This window comes from Poecilia reticulata, chromosome 7, assembly GCF_904066995.2.
Source record: "Poecilia reticulata chromosome 7, P_reticulata-male-v2, whole genome shotgun sequence".
NCBI lineage: Eukaryota > Metazoa > Chordata > Actinopteri > Cyprinodontiformes > Poeciliidae > Poecilia > Poecilia reticulata.
In genome coordinates this window covers 33660003-33666963 of record NC_088836.1, presented here as the reverse complement: position 1 = coordinate 33666963, position 6961 = coordinate 33660003, and positions in this window count along the sequence as shown.

The following is a 6961-nucleotide window of genomic DNA, read 5'->3' as shown; positions in this document are numbered from 1 at the left end:
ATTCATGTTTTTAGGACTCAATCTAGAATTTCCATCTGGATGCTTTTATTTAATTCAGTTTAAGTATCGTCATTTCACAACAACTGTCGCTTCAAGACACCAAGAACTGTTAATTCAGTTCAAGTCACTCGAAGTTAATTTGACAGAGAAAGTTTATTATTTTAACGGCAATTTACACTCAATAGTTGCCATTTTAACTACAGTAAATAGTAAATATCGTGATACATCGAATATACTCGATACATCACCCAGACCTACCTCCAGTAAGTAAATACTAAAAATCAGACTGCAGTTTGTTATTTTATTAGTTTGACTGAATCTTGATAAACTGCCTTGTTATGCCTTGGAAATCAAAACTAGCAAAACTGTTGCATTGCTTTTATATACTTAAGCTTTTTTGTCAAAGGTAACAAATATCTCATTGATATTAAGCCCTTTAACTCTTATGTTAATTAGAGGAGTTTGAAACAGGAAGGAGGGGCTGAGGGGGGCAGACAGCTTGATGTGGGAGCCGAGAACAGATAGAAAAAAACAGAAAGTTATGCCTGGTTATGATCCAGCAGCATGAAAAGTCAGGACTATAAATTCAATACAACCATCAATCACCAAAGTGTCCAGAGAAAAGAAACGACTCATTTTCCAAATGTTGTTCAATGAAACGACTTTCAGAGCAACAAAATGTGTTGCTAGTCATCAGGTGTCACTACGAGTTTGTCTTCAGAAGAGTCAAAAATAACAAAAAAAATTCAATCTGATTTTTTTTTATTAATTTAATTATGCAGTTTGTTGCTTTAAGCTTCTTTGGTTTGTATTTTCATTTTTGTTTATTTTTCCCAGCGTACCTGCAATGATTTTGGTGCAAATCTGGCCTCCATCCATGACAATAATGAGCACGACTTCCTAAAGAAACTGGTCAAAACTGAGACAGGGTCGTTCCAGAGAACCTGGGTCGGAGGCCACGATGCTGAGAAGGTCAGTTTTTTCATTTAATTTTATGTTTTGGTAGTCAGGGATGGTTTAGAGCAAATGTTTTGCTTTGTACCCAGAGGAGCTGGGAAAAGGGGCAGAGAGGGAAGTCTGGGTCTCCTACCTCTGACCAGATAAGCAAAGGATCGATGGACGGATGAATGGATCTTGCAGTTAGATATTAAAAACTGTTTTTGTATCAACCACCTGGGCTGGTGGATTATAGTTATATGATGATCTTTGGGTCTTGTAAAATCATTTCTGGGCCCAAAATGTCTCCTGGGCCACATTTTGGACAACCCTGCTCTGCCCCTCAGGGATGGACGGCTTCAGTCCTCATTGTGCTGGAACTTAATAGTAAAATGTGTGAATAAAAAACACTTGGTTTCAGGAGGGTGTGTGGCTGTGGAGTGACGGGTCAAAGTTCGATTACAACAAGTGGAGCAGCGGACAACCAGACAACACTGGTTCAAATGAACACTGCTTGGCGATCAACTATGAAGGTGACTATTCTGAAAGTGTCTCTGAGAACAGAGCAAATGATGCTGTGCAGCAAATAGTTAATAATTACAGTTCATTTGATGATTTTAATAAATCTTAGGACCTGCTGGGTTTGTATCCCAAACAGATGAACCTGCTGCTGAAAAATGTTCTTTATATTATTTCTGTTCTTTAGATCCTACTTATTTATGGAATGATGCACCATGCACCTTCAAATATGTCTCCATCTGTGCCAAAAACGCCTAACTCCTCCCTCCTTTTCCTGAGAAACCCAACATGACCATGTGACCTTCTCTGATGTCACTTCCTCCAGGATGTCAGGCCTCGATGGCGTCTCTGCTGGAAGATACAAGGATAAAATCTAATTTCAAATAAATCTATAGCATGAAACATTTTTTGTCATGTCGTTTTATTTCTTTGAGAAAAGATGATAAACTTTAGATTAAAAGACCATTTATGGAGTGAATCTGTCTCTGCATTTCCATGGTAACGTCAAAGCAGTGAAAACATGAAACGAAAGTTACGGCTGTAACTACGGTTCTATGAATCCCACCAGAGGCGGCGCTTAAAGCTCTGAATGGTCACTTTTGCACATTCACAGGTCGAGTGTCTAATACCATCATGGTCACCTGTGACACTGGTAAGTCTGAACAATGACAGTTCAGTCCATAAATCTTCTCGCAAATCACAATGATTAGTATGGTATCAGTCATTGTATGTCCGATGTCTCCGTCATACTCTGAGTAGGAAAAGCCGGACCCTGTAGCAGCCAAACCCAGAGCTGGAGGTAGGCACGTGCAGAGGGGGGTGCTGGGGGGCTTGAGCACCTGCCCCTTTTGCTCCTTGCCCCCAAGTGCCCTTTTGGTCAATTTTTTTTTTTTGGTATTATTTCCTAAGCCCTCTTCTGACACATAAAAACATGTACTAAAATTATTTGCTTTTTTGTTTCTTTTTTGTATAACATAATAATGTCAATGTCACATTTATTTCTATAGCACTTTAAAACAGGTATAAAACTGCACCAAAGTCCTGTACAAGAACAACACCACAAATGACAAAACAATACATCAATTAAATGCCAAAGAGTAAAAATGAGTTTTAAGAAGTGATTTAAAATGATCCAGGCTGTGGGCAGATCTAATCTGGAAAGGTAATGTGACCAGCAGGTGGTGATCTTTTTAAAAGTAACAAGATGCACCCGAACACAGATTTAGCAGTGCACAATATTTTATTAAACAATCCTTTAAAACATTTCTTCTTTAAAACGAGGCTTCAGGCCTACTACTCAGTCTCTGGAACAAAAGGTACACAAGGAAAAAAGGGGAGACAAGTTCGATTATTCCAAAAATAAATAAAACAAACCATGCAATGCAAAGAAATTAGTCAAACAAAAGAAAACATGCAGCGCAAAAGAAATGAGCAAAGCAAACAAAAGAAAACAAATGAATACTTCAACAAAACGGTAAAAGAAAATACTTCAAACAATGGAACAAGTCGTCGTCATTCCAAGTGCCCTACTATGGGGCCAGAGGAGTAATGCCCCACCCACACAGCCTGCCCAATCCGCAACAGGTTCAGTGGAGAGCAGCCCAAAGACAAGACAAGACAAGACAAGACAGCAGAGTGTCCAAAGCGCTGCACCTCCAAACACAATCAGGTGCCCCGGGGTGGAAACACAGCCTAACCCGGAAGGAAGCGGGTCAGCAGGTGAGGACCAGACGGAAGCCGCACGCCACAGCAACCCCCAGCTGCAGCCGGCACAGCCTTCAGCGCAACAGATTGCAGACGAGTCGACCAAACCCACAAGCCGACATGTAGCCGCCGACCGTAGCAACAGTGGGAGAACAAAGACGCACACACCCTGCAGCGGCCCGCCCAACTATAAAGGTATTCGCCCCGCCCACCAATCAACGGTGCCCGGTGCACGGAGTGGGGGAGGGTGGAAAACCATCCCACCACAGTAAGTTATTCCATAAAACAGGAGCAGCAACAGAAAAAGTTCGATCTCCTTTCCTCTTAAGTCGAGTCTGAGGAACTGTCAGTAATAACTGATTATTAGATCTTAAAGTTCTGGACACAGACCGGAAATTTAAAAGGTCCCAAAGATAAGGGGGGGGCTAACCCATTTAAAACTTTATAAGTTAACAAAGAATCTTAAAATCTATTCGATAAAAAGCAGGCAGCCAGTGTAAAGATGCCAGAGTTGGCCTTATATGGTCATGCTTCCTGGTTCCTGTGAGAAGCAGTGCTGCTGCATTCTGGATCAGTTGAAGTCACTGAATCTGTGATTTATCCATCCCCCTATATAAAGAGTTGCAGTAATCCAGACGAGTTGTTAAGAAGGCATGGATGAGTCCATAATAAGCCGGTCATATTGTTACCTTTGACCTTTTGCCTGTGACGCATGACGCAGTTGCCTCTCGCGCAGTGAGATAAGGCGGCTAACTGGAGCTCAACGTAGCGAACGTTCCAGATCACAGAACAGTTTTTGGTAAATAAAAAAACGTTTTTGGTGAATAAAGTGTAGTAGACTTGCTACTTGTCAGATGACGGAAAACGTTGAAGTATCGTTTCTGCTTCAGCTCGGAGTCGCAGTTTAAGCAGAGAGGTAATGAAATACAACAGACACTGACAGGCCTCTGCGTCTGCCTTTCTCTGAAGAACTACTGAGGGGAGGAGACAGCCAGGTGAGGAGAAACTGTTCTTATCTATCGATTCAGTATTTTTATCATACAGACATTAGGCTGTTGTTGTGCTATTAGCTGATTGCTAACGACTTTGCTAACAAAGCTAGATAACTAAAAAGCGTCTCCCCTGTATCTTTAATGATATCAGTCATTCTTTAGTATTTATTATGCAATAAGGGCACATCGCCCATCCAAAACCGATCATCTAATTTCCATTGCTGCATAATGTTCATTGCATTTATTCTGGCGTTAGGTAAATGTATCTTGAAGGAGAATAGCACTTAAATAAAAGTCCAAGGATATTAATTTAGAATTAAAAATAATTCACCCTGAACTACCATGATAGATACAATGTATGTAATAAAAGTGTCATTAATGAAGGGGAAACAACTCAATCCAGACTGTAAGTCTTTAGGGTCAGTGTAGTGGCGATTGTTTGTCAAACCAAACATCCAACAAAAGTTCCATTAAGCCACTGGGGTCAAATTTCTTTACGCAGGCAAAAGAAGGTTCATTATCCAAACGCGTAAATTGTTCTTGATGATTTATTTTTATATCTTTGGAAAAAAAAAACAATTAGAGTTCAACTTTCCTTTGTTCTTTCTGCTACCTCTCTTGCTCTGGTAAAAACCATCGGCCCCAAACCCAAATGCCTGCTGGTCCTTTACCAGGATCTACACTTATAGAAAGTGGACCAACCCACCTCACTTCCTGTTTGCTTAGAAAATAAATGAGAACAATAATAAAACTAAAGATAAATAAAATCAACAATTATTAACCTACAAATAAGTTCTGTAAATAATACAAAAAATATAAATTTAAGAATAAACACACAAAATTCAAATGGATAAAGAATAAATAGCTCCAACACTCCGGCCCCTAATTGTGAATAATGTCACAATTACTTTAACAAGGAAAAGGAGCTATTCTCTCAAACATGCTCCTGATTCCTCAGGGTGATGCTTCCAGTAGCATCACCCTGAGGTCACAGGTCTTTCCAGGACTCTGGTCTTTGTTTGTAATCGCACAGAACGCACCAAGCCTTTGGCTTCCTGGTTTACACTCAAGACTTTGGCCATCGTCCATATCCATGATCCTCTTGGAGCTGCAATTAAGACAACATCTCCAGGAAGGAGACATCTTTTAGTTCTTGTCCATTTCTGTCTTTCCTGCATCAGAGGTAAGTACTCAGAAAGCCATCGTTTCCAGAACAGCTCTGCCATGTTTTGCACCTGTTTCCACCTTTTCCTGACATAAAGATCCTTTTGGTGGAAAGAGTCCTGGTGGCAAAGCTGGTTTAGTTTTCAGCAACAACAAATGGCTGGGTGTGAGTGCCTCGAGATCATTTGAGTCATCTGAATCTTTGGAAACGGGTCTGTCATTTAATCCATCCATCCATCCATTTTCTTGCACCCTTGTCCCTCAGTGGGGTCGGGAGGGTTGCTGGTGCCCATCTCCAGCTAACGTTCCGGACGAGAGGCGGGGTCACCCTGGACAGGTCGCCAGTCTGTCGCAGGGCAACACAGAGACACACAACCATGCACACACACACTCACACCTAGGGGCAATTTGGAGAGGCCAATTAACCTGACAGTCATGTTTTTGGACTGTGGGAGGAAACCGGAGTACCTGGAGAAAACCCACCATGCACAGGGAGAACATGGAGACTCCATGCAGAAAGACCGGGGCTGGGAATCGAACCCAGAACCTTCTTGCTGCAAGGCAACAGCTCTACCAACTGTGCCACTGTGCAGCCCTCTGTCATTTAATATGGCTTCAAATTCACAAAAGACTGTTTGAAGTCCTTCATCATCTAAAACTTGTTCTTTAAGAACAGAAACTAAAATACTTCTTATCTTCATCTCCACTGCAAACAGGCAGCTCTTTTTTTATGGATTACAGTCACTAAAAGGTTGCATTGTGACCTTGTTTATATTTTTAATTCTGTAAAGACAAAATATGTCTGGTGGTCCTGATTTACATATCTTGCTAAATTGCAGGTTTGAATATTGCAATACTTTCCTGTAACAAAATAGACCTGCAGAAAGAAATTACTAATAAAGTATCTTACATATGCGTAGCTGTATGCTAGAGATTTATTTCCCTTAGCTTTGATTGTATACCTCATAATTTTGTAATTAATCATTGTTTATTAAACTCTGGAAGCTGAGAGGCTTTGTTAATATTCTGTCCTAGAATGCGGTTAGATGGGCCGTTTTTTTGTTGTTGACCACCTGCCCCTTCAGTGGCCTCTGCACGGCCCTGATCATTACTGATGTGTCACTCCTTAAAAACCCTCTTGGCTTCGTGTTAAAACACATTTAATCTGTGAAACTTTGTGTTTAACAGAACAGAAAGAGGAGTTTTCAGTCTGACTCACCTGGTTCTTTGACATTATGTAAAAAGATGTTTTAGTCATTTTAACACAAAGATCTGACAAACATCGTGATGCGTTTCCTCTCTGCTGTTTTCTTTAAACTCCTGAGGAAGAATTAATTTAGTTATCTATTTTATGTTTAGTTTTCATATAATAACTCATCACCACTCTCGCTCTTTGTGGAGAAGAATACAGTCGCATTGATAAACTGCGTTACGTCTGCCCTCTGGTGGCAGATGTAGGCATAGCAGCTTCCGGTGACTCAAACTTCCTTCTTTTTAAGATTTAAACATTTAAACATTTACTGCAAAACGTTGCACCAAGAATTAAATGTACCACATATCAGAAATATTTCTGTGCAGTTATTAAAATAGCAGAGTCAGATCCAAAATGACTTTGTGTGTAAATCTGTGTACAGAACAAAGCAGTT